This window comes from Dendrobates tinctorius, unplaced genomic scaffold, assembly GCF_039654945.1.
Source record: "Dendrobates tinctorius isolate UK_male_01 unplaced genomic scaffold, ASM3965494v1 ptg000103l, whole genome shotgun sequence".
NCBI classification, from domain to species: domain Eukaryota; kingdom Metazoa; phylum Chordata; class Amphibia; order Anura; family Dendrobatidae; genus Dendrobates; species Dendrobates tinctorius.
Genome location: NW_027361771.1, coordinates 10,119,794 through 10,139,784, shown reverse-complemented (window position 1 = coordinate 10,139,784; position 19,991 = coordinate 10,119,794).

Sequence of the window (19,991 nt, the reverse complement as noted above, 5' to 3'; positions counted from 1 at the left end):
AAAGGTATGAATATTGTTGGTTTATTATTTTTTGGGTTTTTTTTACAGGAGAACAATAGCTTCGATATGGGATTAGGAGTGTAATAAAGATTTTAAAACTGTAGTGTATTCTTTCATTAAAATACTTTGTTCTTATTGTGTGTGTTTATTTAACCCTTGAATAACTCTAGGATTAGTAATGGATAGGTGTCTTATTGACACCTCTCATTACTAAGCTGGGCTTAATGTCACCTTACAATAACAAGGTGACATTAACCCCTTATTAACCCCACGTGCCACTGCTACAGGGCAAGTGGGAAGAACCCGACAAAGCTCCAGAATAGGCGCAGCTAATAGATGTGCCTTTTATGGGCAGCTGTGGGCTGCTGTTTTTAGGCTGGGGGGGCAAAATCAATGGCCCCTTACCAGCCTGAGAATAGCAGCCCCCATGTCACGTTGACCTGTCCTGTATGACGCGACCCACAGGCCGGTAACTAAAACAAGACACGGCACGTGATACTGTCCTGTGTGACACAGCCCGCAGACCGGTAACTAAGACAACAAGACACGGGAAAGGGGAAACAGTTACAATGGTGGGCCCTGCGATAGGGAAAGGGGACGTGGAGACATCCTGCACTCCCCTGAGTCAGTGTCCCTAGCGCTCCTAACGTTCCCTATGCCGGTTCCGCACTGGGCGCCAATCAGGAACCTGTCGCCCTAGCAAACCCTACCCCTATCCCTTGCTAGGGAGCTGGGTGGTGCAGGCACTGGCCCCAGCACTGTACTAATACACACTAAGGAAAAACACAAACAGGGAAACACCACTTAGCTTTACTCTGTTGCACTTGCTCCTGGCAACAGAGTCCACCACCTGAATGCAGCTCTCCTCCTGAATCGCTGCCACCAAGCTCTATCAGAGCTACAAGGAAATCCCCTATGACTCCTTCCACACCAGGGCTAAGACAGTGCTGCAAGGAATGCTCTCCAGCTCCTTCCTCCACCAAGGATGGTTGAAATGAACACTATCACCAACACTGATTGCAACACCTGTGACTCTTTTTATAGCAGAGCCAGCAATCACACCTGTATTATAATCATGTGCACTTAACTAAAGAAACCAGAGTGCAATGACCGGGGGCAAACTTAGCTCAAACGACACCACAGTGCAATAATCCTAATGGCCACCGGGGGCAAAAACCAAACTTAAGCACAGCTTAAGAAAAAAAAAGGTTACCTGTGCTTTTTATCAGTCTTGATCCAGCATGGATCATGTCACCCCAGCTGTGAGTTTTTCCGGGTTGGTTCACAAACAGTGGGGGATCCCATGTCGGGTTTTCATTCATTCTTTCTCTCCTGCTCGCTGTTGCCGGGAGAGCAGAAGAGAATGACAGCCGCGTTCAGCACCAGCCATCGGGGAACAGTGGCTTACTGTAGCACTTCTTCCCTGGCAGCTGTCCATGAACACGGAGGACAGTGTGAACTGTTCTTTGTGTGCACATGTTCAGCACGTTTTGGGGACCACGTGCTCCCACAAACACTGACATGTCTCCGTGTTTTTCACACGGACCATGTGTGCGTGGAAACACGCTGACATGTGCAGAGAACCATTCATGTTAATGGGTGAACGTGTGTCAGTGTCTCTGGTACGTGACAAAACTGTCTCTACACGTACCAGATCCACTGACGTGTGAAACCGGCCTAAGAGGGTTAAAGTGTCCAGAATAGTGCGGGCGTTGCTCCTGGCACTGACAGACGGTTGTCAGCTGTCAAAATCAGCTGAAACCCAGAGGCAATGGTGCGCGCAGATTGTGTGCAAGCAAAATCGCCAGGATGTGGCCATGCGTTCCAGGTCGTTAAGTACCAGATGATATGGACGTATGCCTATGTCTAAAGTTGCAGGTCTTGCATTTCTTACTGGGTGCAGGTCTTGCATTTCTGGGTGGGGTCTGTGACCTTGAACAGACACAGCATTTTCTGTATTTGCCTGCAGCTCTGTGCAAATAACAGATCTTGCTCCAGTGCACAGTGGTGCGGTTTAACCCTTTGCACAATATCGCCATAGTGCTCTGCCTCTTCTAGCAGCGGTTTTTCCATACGCCGCACGGTGGACCCCGAGTGGCGAAGGCACTTTATTTATTTTTTATTTAGTGTCTTCCGCCACTCCTAACAGTATGGTTTCATATTACTTCAGAGGTTAAAATGATATTTAGTAGAGATATTGCAAAAGCTGTTATATTTTTTTTATATATCCTCGACAGTCACATCTTGGCTTACAGAAACAAACTCAATCGGGTCTTTGAAAAATAGGATAAAGATTAAAATTTCCTAGAATTGATTCATTAATAAACATCGCATGTTCAATGGGGGAGTAAAACTAGGAGAGTCACTTGCAGAGTAGCTTCTGAGTCTACTTGTAGATCCCAGACTAAATAACAGCAAGCAATGTCAATTTGCTGCTTCTAAGACCTGAAGGGCATTGCCATCCATTAAAAAAGGTGTGATCTCGTAGGACAGGGACATAACACTAGCACATTACAAAGCGTAAGTGCAACACCTGATCTTGAACATGCAATTAAGTTATTGACACCAGTTCATAGAAAGGATGTCCTGGAGATAGAAAAGGTACATAAAATGAGTAATGAAACTGATAGGCGGTTTGGTGGAACAGTTATAAGGAAAGATTAAAATTATTAAATTTATTTAGTATTGAGAAGAGACAACAAAAAGGGGACATTATTCACTTGTACAAGTGCATGAATGGCTCATATAAAATGTATGGTCACAAGCTGTTTCATGTAAAACCGATTCAAAAGGCAAGGGGGCACTCCCTCCATCGGGAGAAAGACACATACACATACTAGTCATACATAAAGGAGACAAGGCTTCTTTATTAGAGATGAGCAAATTTGTTTGGATTCGGTTCTGAGTACGATCGGCATGGAATATTGTTTTTGCAATATTCATTGAACACAGCCGAACGTCATTAGAGTCAATGGGAGTAGAAATTACCGAATATGTTCAGAACCGATCATAAGACGTATATTTAGCCCGAATAGTGTTTGAATATGGCGCAAATATGTCAAAATCAGTTTTGGGGCCAAAATCCGAACAAATTCTCTCATCTCTATTCTTTCCATACCAGCTATTAATCTGTGGAATGGACTGTCAAAGGAGCTGGTCACAGTGGGAATCATCAATAGTTTGAAAAAGGGTTAGATGCTATTTTAGAAAAAAAAATTAAATAAATAATTATTGTAAGGCACCGTACGCAGTGAAGAGGCTGTGACCCACAAAATTCAAACACAAATGTCTCTTTAATGTGTTTCCTCACAGCATTAAAAGTCCAATCCACACAACTGCACATAACTTCAGTGCATATAACTAGTATCCATTTCACCATTGCAGAATATATATAATATGGCAACGTTCATTTTACAGACACTAAACACTCCAGTCTTCCTCTGACTAGTTCCCGTGGGTGTCTATGCGCCGTATCCAAGACTCTATTCACACAGTATTACATGTTGCAGGCACTACACACGCTAGTCCTCCTCTGACTAGTTCCCATGGGTGTCCTGCACCGCTGCATCACAGTCTTTTTTCTCACACAGCCGTACACAACCGTCCAGGATACCCTCCAGATCGCAGCTGGGCCCCATATCCACCTGTTTTGCAATCGCTACACACGCCAGTATTCTTTTGGGCACAGGACATCCACCTCCAGTTCACTTCCGGGAACAGGACTGTCCACACCCGAGAGCAGTCACCGTGGATGACTTGCATCTCTGTGTACACTGCAGGTTGCCAGACCTCACTCTGGCCCTGACACACCTGAGACTCAGTAAGCACTCACTCAGATCTTACTAACCCTTTCCTGCATGGCTTTTACCACAGAAACCTGTGACTTTCAGCCACATGGAAATCCTGAGTCCGGAGTGGAACAGACTGCAACACTATCATACTGCAATCTGTTTCAAACACAACATCCAGAGCAGGTTTTCCGTACCTCTGCCTTGGACATTAACATGTCCAAGACTAACACTTTTATTATCAGTTTGCATTGCAGTCATAGCTACGCCCATGACTGTCATGCACACCTATGGCCTTCATAGACCTCCGTGCATATCCTGGGGAGAACACACAGTGCCCCCTTGCTGTAACAGGGGTCACTGCCTCACATTATCTGCATGTGAAATGTTATTTTCTTAATATTTGGTTCAGTGGATCGACAATTGGGGTAAAGAGAGAAAGATTAGTTTTTTGGGGCAGACTGAATCAAGTCTTGTGATTGTGCATGTGCCCCTTCCCCTTGTCCTTTCCTATCCCTCAGTGGAACTTGATGCACATGTATCTTTTCTTCAACCATATTAATTATGTAGCTATGTAAATATAGGACATTCATGTGAAAACAGAAAAAGTGTAATATCTTGTACTAGTCAGGAGAGAACTAGGGTATATTAAAGGGGTTGTCCAGTCTAAACTGAAAAGTCTGCAGTCTCTCTTTGAGACTGCAGACTTTATGTCTGAAAAACAAAGCATGTTTTTGAAGAGGTTTTCAATGTGATTGTGAATTTTATGCTCAGGATTTTGAAGTCGAAGCCAAAATTTAATTCAAACAAAGAAGGATACTTTAGTCCCTGCATCAGCAGATTTTGAAAGAAATCTATCATAAGACTACTGAAAAAGCAGTTGTGCAAAAATTTGGGAATTTTTGCCAATTTTATAAAAAGTGATAGATGCTTTACCAGTAGAGGTGTGGCCAAAATACTATGGACAATTGTATTATAATCATGAATGTAGTTTAAATTGTGAGAGACATGTACTCCAATCCATGAATGGAGTACATTTCTTACAGTTGTACTCGGTAGCTGAAAGATTCACTACATTCATTAGGAGGTGCAAACCTTTTAATTAATTTGGTACATCTTACTACTACGTACTGTTCATCAAAACTAGTGCGCAAAATGTTAGTAAATCAGGGCTGCAGTCATTTCTGTCTCATGATGCATTTTGGGTTTTGGCTTAAAAAAACTGCTTAAAAAAACTAAAAATCCCAATACTGGTTAAGATATAAGATAAAAGTATTTTTTAACCTTTAAAAAATGCAAATACAATGAAATTTGCTGCAAAACCATGCTCGGTTGTTCTCACATGGTTTTACTGTAGCTTTAAATAGCTACATCTAAATTTACTAAAGTTAAGGAAATCGATTCTCAGGACCCTAATCCAGTGACCACGTTGGTGCTCTGTGGACATCGGACCTGACTACTTTGAACTTCATATATGTTGCTGTCCTATTGGGCGCCTCTTCCTATTAGTAGGCCCTATGAAGTAATGATGTTGTGGCGTGATGCTCATTAAGTCATGATATCACAGGGACCTCGTGCAGAGTTCATGGTACCAGTCATTTTATTCAACTTTATAATGTACCCTGGTATCATCACCTACTTTTCTTTAAACCTATCGCAGTCCTACTGCATTTAGGCAAAAATTTTAAATAAGGTAATTAAAAAAGTAAGTATATTAGAAAATACCATACCACTGATTATATGCAATGGCATAGAGCATAATTTTCTGCTAGATGTATGAAATTATTCTACCCTAGAAACGTTGTTTCTTGTGGGCTGTGCAGAAGGCTAGCGGCTCATTAAGAATGGCATATCACACATCCATTTAATTGCAGCATCCGCTGTATTACGCTGATACCCAGTTTGTGCCACCGCTAGAAATGTACTACAGCTGGGTGCGGGCAAACATTTCTGGAGTAAGTTACGCAAATCTGGTGGCGTAACTTATTATGAATTTGACAGTCAGATGTAATCGAAGTATTAGTAAGCGAAGTAATTCCTAATAGAAAATATACAGTACATTATGGTACTTTTCCTTTAAGCATTTCTGTGGCTTCAGAATGAAGAAAGGAAAACGAGGAGCATATAAAATTAGTCAGGCACTGTCTTTGTAGCTCACTAATGTTAGCCTGAAAGAGAGCTGACCTACTTAAACAAGTTTATGCCTTCATCACCCACTGTCTGATCTGCGTGCTGAACTAAAAACACCTGGGTTATTTTATCTTAGTTTACCCCTACTGAGATTACATTAAAAAGTTTTACTTACCTGTACAGAAGGAGGAATTTGAAACACAATTTAAACAAGGAAATATATTAACTAATTCACTAATCTCTAAAACATTTGGCCAGATTCACACATCCGTGTCACTGACTGGCTACAGGTTTCCTGACCTGACCTTGACACCCTCATGTTTGCCTATGAGGCTACTGAGTTTGGGTCAAGAGACCCACGGGCGATCTATAAATTGTGGACTGTGACATAATGATTTGCAAATGTAGCGTTATTCTTAAAACATACATATTGCTGCAAAAAAATTCAAAATCTCCTTGAATAGTGCAGCAGAACGAAAACCAGGGAACAGTGGGATACGCTAAGAAACTAGGATCTGTTTTTGGTTTTACTGTATTCTCTTTTAAAAAAGGAAAGTAATACTGTCGATATACTTTTGCATGCATATGTATGTAATGTCATTTTCTTTGCTTTCCTTAATAAAAATTATTTGATTTAAAAGAAACTAGTAGGAAATTTTTCAGATATAGGGTGTGCGACGAACCTGCACCTCGCCTCCCCGTCTGATGTTGTAAAAGGAAAGAGATTAGTTGGATGCAGTGGAGAGCCGGAGGCAGAGAAGGGGTTAACCAAGGTTTTCTATACAGGAAGTTAAACAGAGAATACTCCATGAAGGGAGACAAGATTAGCAAAAATAACTATGGTTATTAAGTAGAGTGGAGCGAAACGGGTCGAAAAAATTCAAAAGTCGCCGACTTTTGGCAAAGTCGGGTTTCATGAAACGAAACCCGACCCTAGGATGAGGTCTGCCACGAGGTCGGCGACTTACGCGCCAAAGTCGTGTTTCAAAAGTTTGTTTTGCGCTCTTTTTCAGCCAATCAGGATCCACAGACACTGTGGGCAACGTGATGACATAGGCACGGGTCACCACCATCTTTCAGAAGGGCATGCAAGTGATTGGCTTGCTTTGGTGGGCGTCACAGGGGGTATAAAAGGGCGTGCACGCCGACCGCCATCTTACTTCTGCCGATCTTAGCATAGGGAGAGGTTGCTGCTGATTCGGTAGGGAGAGCGTTAGGCAAGGAAGAAGACAAAAAAACTGGTTCTGCTGCTAGCGATTTGGCCTGCACAACACACCAGTCACTGTGTGTGCAGTGCAAGGGGAGGCTATATAGTGGTGTATCAGTGGTGTTGGTTGTTGGGCTGCCTTCTAAGGCTTCCTGACAGGCTGGCATTGCTGTTTACCCACTGCTTCGCAAACTGCTTTTTTAAAAGCAATCCAATCTCCCTTATCCTCTAGTCACTTTGGTCACAGCTGCGCCATTGAGCCTGTCACATAGCGCTCAGATATTCATTGGGCCTCAAACTGCTTTTTTAAAAGCAATCCCAATTTTTTTTTTTTGTCCTGCTGAGAAGAAAAAAAAACTGCTTCTGCTGCTGATAGCAATTTGGCCTGCACAACACACCAGTCACTGTGTGTGCAGTGCAAGGGGAGGCTATATTGTGGTGTATCAGTAGTGTTGGTTGTTGGGCTGCCTTTTAAGGCTTCCTGACAGGCTGGCATTGCTGGTTACCCACTGCTCCGCAAACTGCTTTTTTAAAAGCAATCCAAGCTCCCTTATCCTCTAGTCACTTTGGTCACAGCTGTGCCATCGAGCCTGTCACATAGCGCTCAGATATTCATTCGGCCTCACACAATCCAAAAGTGTCCAGTGTCCAAAAGTGTGTGCAGAGATTCAAAATCTCCCTTATCCTCTAGTCACTTAGGTCACAGCTGTGCCATCGAGCCTGTCACATAGCGCTCAGATATTTATTGGGCCTCACACAATCCAAAAGTGTCCAGTGTCCAAAAGTGTGTGCAGAGATTCAAAATCTCACTTATCCTCTAGTCACTTAGGTCACAGCTGTGCCATCGAGCCTGTCTCATAGTGCTCAGATATTCATTGGGCCTCACACAATCCAAAAGTGTCCAGTGTCCAAAAGTGTGTGCAGAGATTCAAAATCTCCCTTATCCTCTAGTCACTTAGGTCACAGCTGTGCCATCGAGCCTGTCACACAGCGCTCAGATATTCATTGGGCCTCACACAATCCAAAAGTGTCCAGTGTCCAAAAGTGTGTGCAGAGATTCAAAATCTCACTTATCCTCTAGTCACTTAGGTCACAGCTGTGCCATCGAGCCTGTCACATAGCGCTCAGATATCAGTGTGCCTCACACAATCCAAAAGTGTCCAGTGTCCAAAAGTGTGTGCAGAGATTCAAAATCTCCCTTATCCTCTAGTCACTTAGGTCACAGCTGTGCCATCGAGCCTGTCACATAGCGCTCAGATATTCATTGGGCCTCACACAATCCAAAAGTGTCCAGTGTCCAAAAGTGTGTGCAGAGATTCAAAATCTCACTTATCCTCTAGTCACTTAGGTCACAGCTGTGCCATCGAGCCTGTCACATAGCGCTCAGATATTCATTGGGCCTCACACAATCCAAAAGTGTCCAGTGTCCAAAAGTGTGTGCAGAGATTCAAAATCTCCCTTATCCTCTAGTCACTTAGGTCACAGCTGGGCCATCGAGCCTGTCACATAGCGCTCAGATATTCATTGGGCCTCACACAATCCAAAAGTGTCCAGTGTCCAAAAGTGTGTGCAGAGATTCAAAATCTCACTTATCCTCTAGTCACTTAGGTCACAGCTGTGCCATCGAGCCTGTCTCATATTGCTCAGATATTCATTGGGCCTCACACAATCCAAAAGTGTCCAGTGTCCAAAAGTGTGTGCAGAGATTCAAAATCTCCCTTATCCTCTAGTCACTTAGGTCACAGCTGTGCCATCGAGCCTGTCACATAGCGCTCAGATATTCATTGGGCCTCACACAATCCAAAAGTGTCCAGTGTCCAAAAGTGTGTGCAGAGATTCAAAATCTCACTTATCCTCTAGTCACTTAGGTCACAGCTGTGCCAGCGAGCCTGTCACATAGCGCTCAGATATCAGTGGGCCTCACACAATCCAAAAGTGTCCAGTGTCCAAAAGTGTGTGCAGAGATTCAAAATCTCCCTTATCCTCTAGTCACTTAGGTCACAGCTGTGCCATCGAGCCTGTCACATAGCGCTCAGATATACACTGGGCCTCACACAATCCAAAAGTGTCCAGTGTCCAAAAGTGTGTGCAGAGATTCAAAATCTCACTTATCCTCTAGTCACTTAGGTCACAGCTGTGCCATCGAGCCTGTCTCATAGTGCTCAGATATTCATTGGGCCTCACACAATCCAAAAGTGTCCAGTGTCCAAAAGTGTGTGCAGAGATTCAAAATCTCCCTTATCCTCTAGTCACTTAGGTCACAGCTGTGCCATCGAGCCTGTCACATAGTGCTCAGATATTCATTGGGCCTCACACAATCCAAAAGTGTCCAGTGTCCAAAAGTGTGTGCAGAGATTCAAAATCTCACTTATCCTCTAGTCACTTAGGTCACAGCTGTGCCATCGAGCCTGTCACATAGCGCTCAGATATCAGTGGGCCTCACACAATCCAAAAGTGTCCAGTGTCCAAAAGTGTGTGCAGAGATTCAAAATCTCACTTATCCTCTAGTCACTTAGGTCACAGCTGTGCCATCGAGCCTGTCACATAGCGCTCAGATATCAGTGGGCCTCACACAATCCAAAAGTGTCCAGTGTCCAAAAGTGTGTGCAGAGATTCAAAATCTCACTTATCCTCTAGTCACTTAGGTCACAGCAGTGCCATCGAGCCTGTCACATAGCACTCAGATATCAGTGGGCCTCACACAATCCAAAAGTGTCCAGTGTCCAAAAGTGTGTGCAGAGATTCAAAATCTCACTTATCCTCTAGTCACTTAGGTCACAGCTGTGCCATCGAGCCTGTCACATAGCGCTCAGATATCAGTGGGCCTCACACAATCCAAAATTGTCCAGTGTCCAAAAGTGTGTGCAGAGATTCAAAATCTCACTTATCCTCTAGTCACTTAGGTCACAGCTGTGCCATCGAGCCTGTCACATAGCGCTCAGATATCAGTGGGCCTCACACAATCCAAAAGTGTCCAGTGTCCAAAAGTGTGTGCAGAAATTCAAAATCTCCCCTGTCCTATAGACACCTTGTACCTTGTTTTACATACTATATAGTTTTTTGGATTTTGTCTACATTTCTACCAAAAATGAGGAAGGCTGGTGGAAGAGGCCGTGGAATTGGGCGGGGGTTGGCAGCTGGTAATGATGGTGTTGGTGGTGGATCTGATGGTAGTGGCAAGAGCAAAATAGGACGGAATGCAGGAGGTGTTGAGCCTGCGTCATCGTCTGGCTACATAAGGCCTCGAACGCTTAGTTTTCTAGGAGTTGGCAAACCGCTTTTAAAGCCAGAGCATCAGGAAAAAGTTTTGTCTTACATTGCTGACTCAGCCTCCAGCTCTATCGCCTCCTCTTCTGAAGTTGTAAAAAGTAAAAGCACTGAGTCGTCATTGGAGGCTCATGTTCATGAACCACACCTTTCCTTGTGTCCTTCACCCCAACCAAGATTGAAGGATGACGCAGGCCATACTACTGATTACTCCATGGAGCTGTTTTCACATACCATGCCTGGATTATCAAGTGAAATGGTGAATTACCCAGGCCAAGATGAATCTGACATGGAGTGCACTGATGCACAGCCGCTGATGGATGATTCTGCTGGTACATTCACTCAGAGCACTACATTGTCCTCGCAGTGTACAGAGCCAGATTCTGACCCTGATGAGACTCAGGTGCCCCTTCCCGCACACTATACCACCATACACGGTGACACAGAGGAAGGTGCACATGACATAGAAGAGGAGGTGATGGATGACCCAGTTGTTGACCCAGATTGGCATCCATTGGGGGAAGAGGGTGCTGCTTCCAATAGCTCAGATGAGGAGCATCCACAGCAGACATCGACATCGCAACAGCTGTTATCTGGCAGGCCCGGAGCACTCCAAAGACAGGTTCCAAACATCAAAAGAGTTGCTGGACATCTTGTCCAGAGGGTCAAAAGATCACAGCGTGCTAGGCCGCAAAATGTCTGCCAAAGTAGGAAGAGTGCAGTGTGGCACTTTTTTGAACAAAATCCTCATGATCAGGCCAAGGTTATCTGTAAGAAGTGCGCAAAGACCTTTAGCCGAGGGAAAAATCTGAAAAATTTGAATACCAGTTGCATGCTTAGACATTTAACCAGCATGCACTTGCAAGTGTGGACACAACACCAAACCTCAAGTGCCATATGTGCAACTGATCACAACGAAGGTAGTCAGCAACGCTACATTGTTTCCCCCACTGTAAGCCCACCGGTTAGCACAGCAGCAAATGTTGAGGTGTTGTTGCAAGGCCACAGCAGTCAGGGAATCCCACTGTTATATCAACGAAAGACTGATTCTAGGCCATCAGAAAGAACACCAACTCCATCACCATCATCAACCCTCTCTCAATCCGTCCTGTCCACCGCTACTTCCACCATATGCAGCTCTCAAGTCCAGCTCACCCTCCCAGACACTATGAGTAGGTCAAGAAAGTACTCAGTCTCTCATCCGCGTACACTGGGTTTGAACGCCCACATTGCCAAACTAATCTCGTTTGAGATGATGCCCTTTCGGTTGGTGGAAAGCACAGCTTTCCGCAAACTCATGGCCTATGCAGTACCACGCTATGACCTACCCAGTCGCCACTTCTTCTCTCGCAAAGCCATCCCAGCCCTCCACCATCGTGTGAAAGACCGCATTGTCCATGCACTCAAGCAGTCAGTGAGCGGAAAGGTGCACCTCACTACTGATGCATGGTCCAGTCGGCATGGCCAGGGCCGTTACGTGTCCATCACTGCGCACTGGGTTAATGTGGTGGATGCAGGGTCCACAGGGGACAGCGGTGGTGGGACAGTGCTGCCTAGCCCACGGTATAGGAAACAGTTGTCTGTAGGCGTTCCACCCTCCTCCTCCTCCTCCTCCTCCAGAAGCGAAAGCTCGTCCACAGAGCGCAGTCGTACGAGCACTCCATCTGCAGCTGCCACTGTTGCACACAATGTGTCCCCCTATCGAGCAGCTAGTGGAAAGCGTCAGCAGGCTGTGTTGCAGATGATGTGTTTGGGCGACAGACATACCGCCGAGGTGCTGGCCGAGTACTTGAAGCGACAAACTGAGTCATGGCTGGGCAGTGTACATCTTGAGGCAGGCAAGGTAGTTAGTGATAACGGCCGTAATTTTGTGGCAGCCATAGCCCTTTCAAAACTCAGCCACATACCTTGCTTGGCTCACACCTTGAACCTGGTGGTGCAGTGCTTCCTCAAAAATTATCCGGAGTTAACAGCCCTGCTCCAGAAGGTGCGAAGACTGTGCGCGCACATCCGCCGGTCGCCTGTACACTCCGTTCGTATGCAGAAGCTGCAGCGATTGCTCCACCTTCCCAACCACCGCCTCATTATCGACATTGCAACAAGGTGGAACTCCACCCTGCACATGGTGGAGCGGCTGTGCGAGCAGAGGCAGGCCATAATGCATTTGTGGGAGGATACACGGCCAGGCACTTTGAGAGCAGACATGGAGTTGACAGGTGTGCAGTGGTCGAAGCTGAAAGGCCTCTGTAAAGTCCTTCAGTGTTTTGAGGAATGCACACGGCTGGTAAGCGCAGACGACGCCATCCTAAGCATGAGCATCCCACTTATGCGTCTGCTCATGCAAACTTTGACGCACCTTAAGGAGCAGGCGTCTGCAGCCAATGTTGATGAGGAGGAAGAGGAGGAGGGAATCCTTGATGACATTCAGCCATTGTCTGCTCAGGGACCTCTCCTGGACGAGGTGGAGGAAGAAGAGGAGGAGGAGGATGATGATGGGGATGATTACTTAGGGGAGGAGGATGCATCTTGTGGGGCAAGTGAAAATGTTGGCGTGGCAAGGTCTGGTACAGGGTTTGTGCGTGACTGGAGGGATGTGGATTTGCCAGAAAGTGCTCCTCCACCCAGCACTCGCAGTGCATCATTGACACCGGGAACATTGGCCCACATGTCAGATTATGCCTTGCGGATCCTAAAAAGGGACCCCCACATTGCCAAAATGATGAACGATGACGACTACTGGTTGGCCAGCATCCTGGATCCACGCTATAAAGGCAAATTACAAAACATCATGCCACAGGAGAACCTTGACCTAATATTGGCTAATAAACAAGCAACTCTGGTAAATCGGTTGGTTCTCACACGAGCCGTACGGGCCGGGGGCAGCTTGGCAGAGGTGTTCGTGGTGCACACAGCAGAAGTGGCGTTGGAGACAGGGGTTTCATGACAATGTTGTGGACTGATTTTTCAAATACCGCTCACACAACTGGTAATACTGCATCGATGGAAAGTGACAGGAGACAGCAGTTGTCAACTATGGTTACAAACTACTTTTCCTCCCATATCGATGTTCTCCCACACAGGTCATTCCCTTTTGACTATTGGGCCGCTAAACTGGACACCTGGCCTGAATTGGCCCAATATGCCTTACAGGAGCTCGCTTGCCCAGCTGCAAGTGTGCTATCGGAAAGAGTCTTTAGTGCAGCTGGATCAATCCTGACAGAAAAAAGGACCCGTCTGTCAACCCAAAATGTGGATGATCTAACCTTCATTAAAATGAACCATGCATGGGTTTCCAAGGATTTTGTCCCACCTTCCCCTGATGACACATAGGGTGACAGAAAAATGGCTTGCTTTGGTCCACCTCTTCCTGGGACTTCACCTATTTCGCCTTTTGCATCAGCTGAATGTCCAACATCAACATATGCCACTTTCTAAAACTCCCTAACTGTTCTGCCTCCCCCCCCATGGCCGGGGTCACCACCTAGCGCACGACACCGTGCGAGTGCCGTTGCCCTGGACAGGTGGGTAGGCCGACTCTTGGGTGCGGGCACTGGCACAGGGTCCCTCATAGTGCAATCAAGTGTCTCTGACGGTGGTGGTGCACACCCGCCGTCAGACACACCGCTGTACTATGAGGGGCCCAGTGCCAGTACCGACGCCCACGAGTGGGCCCCCCTTGCTTGGGCAGGGCCCCAGCATTTGCAATCTTTACCTCTCCCTGCTCCTCCGCTGTGTAATCTGGGCCGTCAAATCCATACTGTGCCTGACACCGTCTGAGCCTGCCTCCTGAGACATATATTTTGAATGTGTACGCTATCCATACATGTTATCCGGGGATACGGTACCCTTTCTAACCTTTGTGCAATCACGTGCAATCCATACTGGGCCTAACACCGTCTGAGCCTGCCTCCTGAGACATATATTTTGAAAGTGTACGCTATCCATACATGTTATCCGGGGATACGGTACCCTTTCTAACCTTTGTGCAATCACGTGCAATCCATACTGGGCCTAACACCGTCTGAGCCTGCCTCCTGAGACATATATTTTGAATGTGTACGCTATCCATACATGTTATCCGGGGATACGGTACCCTTTCTAACCTTTGTGCAATCACGTGCAATCCATACTGGGCCTAACACCGTCTGAGCCTGCCTCCTGAGACATATATTTTGAATGTGTACGCTATCCATACATGTTATCCGGGGATACGGTACCCTTTCTAACCTTTGTGCAATCACGTGCAATCCATACTGGGCCTAACACCGTCTGAGCCTGCCTCCTGAGACATATATTTTGAATGTGTACGCTATCCATACATGTTATCCGGGGATACGGTACCCTTTCTAACCTTTGTGCAATCACGTGCAATCCATACTGGGCCTAACACCGTCTGAGCCTGCCTCCTGAGACATATATTTTGAATGTGTACGCTATCCATACATGTTATCCGGGGATACGGTACCCTTTCTAACCTTTGTGCAATCACGTGCAATCCATACTGGGCCTAACACCGTCTGAGCCTGCCTCCTGAGACATATATTTTGAATGTGTACGCTATCCATACATGTTATCCGGGGATACAGTACCCTTTCTAACCTTTGTGCAATCACGTGCAATCCATACTGGGCCTAACACCGTCTGAGCCTGCCTCCTGAGACATATATTTTGAATGTGTACGCTATCCATATATGTTATCCGGGGATACGGTACCCTTTCTAACCTTTGTGCAATCACGTGCAATCCATACTGGGCCTAACACCGTCTGAGCCTGCCTCCTGAGACATATATTTTGAATGTGTACGCTATCCATACATGTTATCCGGGGATACGGTACCCTTTCTAACCTTTGTGCAATCACGTGCAATCCATACTGGGCCTAACACCGTCTGAGCCTGCCTCCTGAGACATATATTTTGAATGTGTACGCTATCCATACATGTTATCCGGGGATACGGTACCCTTTCTAACCTTTGTGCAATCACGTGCAATCCATACTGGGCCTAACACCGTCTGAGCCTGCCTCCTGAGACATATATTTTGAATGTGTACGCTATCCATACATGTTATCCGGGGATACGGTACCCTTTCTAACCTTTGTGCAATCACGTGCAATCCATACTGGGCCTAACACCGTCTGAGCCTGCCTCCTGAGACATATATTTTGAATGTGTACGCTATCCATACATGTTATCCGGGGATACAGTACCCTTTCTAACCTTTGTGCAATCACCTGCAATCCATACTGGGCCTAACACCGTCTGAGCCTGCCTCCTGAGACATATATTTTGAATGTGTACGCTATCCATACATGTTATCCGGGGATACGGTACCCTTTCTAACCTTTGTGCAATCACGTGCAATCCATACTGGGCCTAACACCGTCTGAACCTGCCTCCTGAGACATATATTTTGAATGTGTACGCTATCCATACATGTTATCCGGGGATACGGTACCCTTTCTAACCTTTGTGCAATCACGTGCAATCCATACTGGGCCTAACACCGTCTGAGCCTGCCTCCTGAGACATATATTTTGAATGTGTACGCTATCCATACATGTTATCCGGGGATACGGTACCCTTTCTAACCTTTGTGCAATCACGTGCAATCCATACTGGGCCTAACACCGTCTGAGCCTGCCTCCTGAGACATATATTTTGAATGTGTACGCTATCCATACATGTTATCCGGGGATACGGTACCCTTTCTAACCTTTGTGCAATCACGTGTAATCCATACTGGGCGTGAGAACGGCTGGCGAGCTGTTAAGCAAGCTACAGCACCTGTGGTTTGCACACGTAAGTTTTTCATTTTTTCAGGAATGACGGTTAGGCCTAATTCCGGAACTGCAGTTGACCTGCACTTACTGGTAAATCATTGTTCGCGGGTAATAATTGTAATCAGTGATCCCCATCACTAACATTGTTCAGCGGATTATCTGCACCTGTAAGCGACAAACGCTGGCCTTTTCAGTGTAGCGCACATGCAGCCACGGACATGTAAGGGCATGACACACCAGTTATTGGCCAATCTCATGTTCCAGAGCCTCACGTGTCCCTCTAGTAAGCCGGACTCGGACCGCGGGACATGACGGAGTCTCGTTCGTTAACGGAATTAAGCTTGCAATGTGTGCATCTGTTCTGTAGCTGGCATGGTTGAGGTTTCCCAGGTGGAGTCGAATTTAACCGTAGGCTCCACTCCTGTTGGTGCCCTTCTGGACATTCCTTTAAGGTTCAGCTTTGCAACCATACTGCCCACGTAAAACAAACAATTTGCCTTCATGAACGCTGTTTGGAGGGTCATGACTCGTGGGAATAACGCCGCCCAATCAGTTAACCTGCTAGAGAGATCCTTCGTTGCTCCCAAGCATGACATCACACTCCCTAGGAGGAAGGTAATGCCACTGTGGCGACCGTACTCCTGGGGGCGACACAAGTGCACTGATGCCCAGCCACTGCTCGATGAATCTGCTGGTACATTGACCCAGACCACTACATTCCCCTCGCACGCTACACGGCCTGAATCTGACCCTGATGAAACTCAGGTTACCCTTCCCATATACAGTTCCATCTTACACGGTGACAAAGAGGAAGCTGCAGATGAAAGTGCAGGTTCGGCCCACCCGCCATCAGACACACCACCGTACTATCAGGGGCCCTGTGCCAGTGCCGTCGCCAACGAGTGGGCACCCCCTGCTTGCTCAGGATCACAGCACTTGCAAGGTTGAAATACTGTGCAGTGAGATGGAAGATGGGGACGGCGAGGAGTCCAGACTAGTACAGGGATTCCCTAGCAAGGAGACTTATTTGATTGTTTTCAATGTTGGGACAGCAATTTTTGGGGAGCACGTTACTCTGGAGAATGATAGATGGGGCCCACCATACACTGGAACATTCCAAAGGTGGACATCAGACACTGGAGCAGCATTTACAGGGCCCATTATACACTAGAGCATTAGAAATGGGGCCCATTATGTTTGGAGCATTATTTGGGCCCATAAGACAGTGGAGCTTCATCCATGGGGACCAACATATACTGTAGCATTATGTGGAGCTCATCATATACTGTTTCAAACATTATATGGGACCAATGATTCTGTATGGAGAAATAGATGGGCCTCGTCATGAGATGTAAAAAGTGAAGTATTTTTCATTGTACTATACCGCTATTTCTCTGCCGTATCGGAGCATGATGAGTTTTGGTATGTGTTAAAGGGGCGCTCTTTCGCCCAGGGAACATGAAAACCTGGAGCCATCCCCCCCCACAACTTTAGCCAAATAACCCCCATTTTTCAGTGCGTAGCTTGTATTATGAAGTTAATTAAGGTTGACAAGCTTAAGTAAGAAGAATTGATGCTTTTGGCATTCAAATGGGCACTGTAGGTGTGTTTCCTGTCCTCCTCTCACTGCCGACTTTTATTCCCCATTGACTTACATTGGGTTTCGTGTTTCGGGACGACCCCGACTTTTCCCTATAATCGGACGATCTTGCTCGACCCGACTTTTGGAAAAGTCGGGTTTCACGAAACGAAACGCGACCCTAAAAAAACAAAAGTCGCTCAACTCTATTATTAAGCACAACCACCATGCACAATAGAAACATATGCTATGCAAAAACGGAGTAACTTATCGCTTGCAGTCCTTGCAGGGGAAAGGCTGGAAAATCTCCCGATGGCGTCGCAAATTGTAAACAAACTCTCTGGCTCTATTACGGAGGAACGAGAAGCACTGTTTTCCAATGATGCTGATGGATCCCATCCTGGCTGGCTTGAGTACACTGGGTTGTAGTAACAATCCTTTGTGTGGATACCTCAGTGATGGCGCTGAAAATGAGCCATGTGTCTGCTCACAGACAGGCGGGAGGTGACTGTCCACAGGAACGGGGTCAGACGGTAACTCAGTAGCGTCAAAGTCAACTGTGGGGTCAGCACTCTGTGGGAAAGGTGGTGTGGAGTTGTCTCCTGGAGCAGTGGAGAGGAAGTCAACCTTCTGTCGCTTTCCCGCGAAGTCTCCCACGTTCCCACGCTCAGTCCTCTTTATACTCCCCATGCCCCCTGCTGTCTAGCGTGAAGGTCCTTCCCTCCCAGAAGAATCCTCCCCAGCAACAGTGGTGACAGCCCTGATATTTCTGGCCTTAAAGAGCACCGAACACTGCCTCGGCTCATCCTCTTACAATGTCACGATTACGTCCAAGGGATCAAGGGGTACAGTCTCCGCACTTGCACCAACATGACGTTCTGCGCCCCCTGGGAACACATCAGGTCAGCTTGACATAATTTTACACATACACTTCCCTGTCCACATGGGCCCAGGGAGTCACAGGGAGAGAAGGAGGCAAACGTAGGTGCTGACAGGGCATCACACTCGCTCAAAACCCTGAAAGGCTGAGAGGCCACTTTCACTAGCACCAGTGAAACAGAGTGCTGCCAGCCCGGTTGGACTGCCACCAGTTCCTTTTTAGATATAAGCCTGATCCATTGATGTGATTATATCGGGCAGAAACTAGCCCTGGTAGCATTTAAATTTACAACCGAGAACAAGGACATGCGAGTTCGTGGATCGAGATAAAAGAGCTGCCCAAGATTAAACTATATATTTAATCGCCTTAAGAGCACACTAGACAATACACTATATAGACAATGGTTATACATATACAATGGTCAGATATGCAAACACAAGTGAAATAAAATAGATATAAGCTGATGAATCATGTCAATTACCAGTTTGATGTTTGACCATGGGCTGCCAGCTGACTTCTTTTCCTCCCAGCACGTTACTCAACGTGCCCCCCTTTAGAAATGAACAGCAAGCATGACAAGGAGAGAGCACATGGCCTTACACAAACCTTTATCTCCTTGGTTGGTCCCTCTTTTCTGCCCCCAGAAGGAGCCTTATCACTCTCCTCTAGGTGTTTGAAGGTAAAATCCCCAAAACCTATGAAGGATCATAACTTTCCAGGGTCATAGGGTGGGAGTTCTGTCGCCATCAGGTCCGGCTAGCCCCCAGTTATGCTTGGAGACCAAACACAGCTTCATTACCTGGCTTCTACTAGCATTTATGTGTATCTACCCACCCTGGGATGCTAGACCAAGACTCTGGAAGCATTCAATCTGTTCCAGGGATCTCGAAAATGTAACCGGTGTGTGGCTAGAATGTACAATAACACCATATTCTCCTTAAAACTTTTTATGAAATCCTATTTGACTGGACAAAGCAGCTACACAGTATTGTCTCCACAGGAGGTCATCCTGTATGAGCTTGGATACTAGCTAATCCATACAGAAAGAAAAGGCGTACAAGTCCCAGAAAATTTAATTTAAAAAGTATAAATTTATTATATATATTCACTATATCCATTATGCAATAAAACATCATTACATAAATATAAAGAAATAACAACAAGGCATGTTCAGCTGCAAGAACAGGTAGAAACCAGCGTGTTGATCAGATAACGCCATATCCCTCATATAGTAAAGGGCAACATGCTTAGGTAAAAAATGGGAAAAAAGAAAACATAGGAGAACATGATGGTGGAGAACAATACGAATTGTAATTTTAAAGTCTACAGCAAAAGTGCTTTTTATATATGCACCCAAC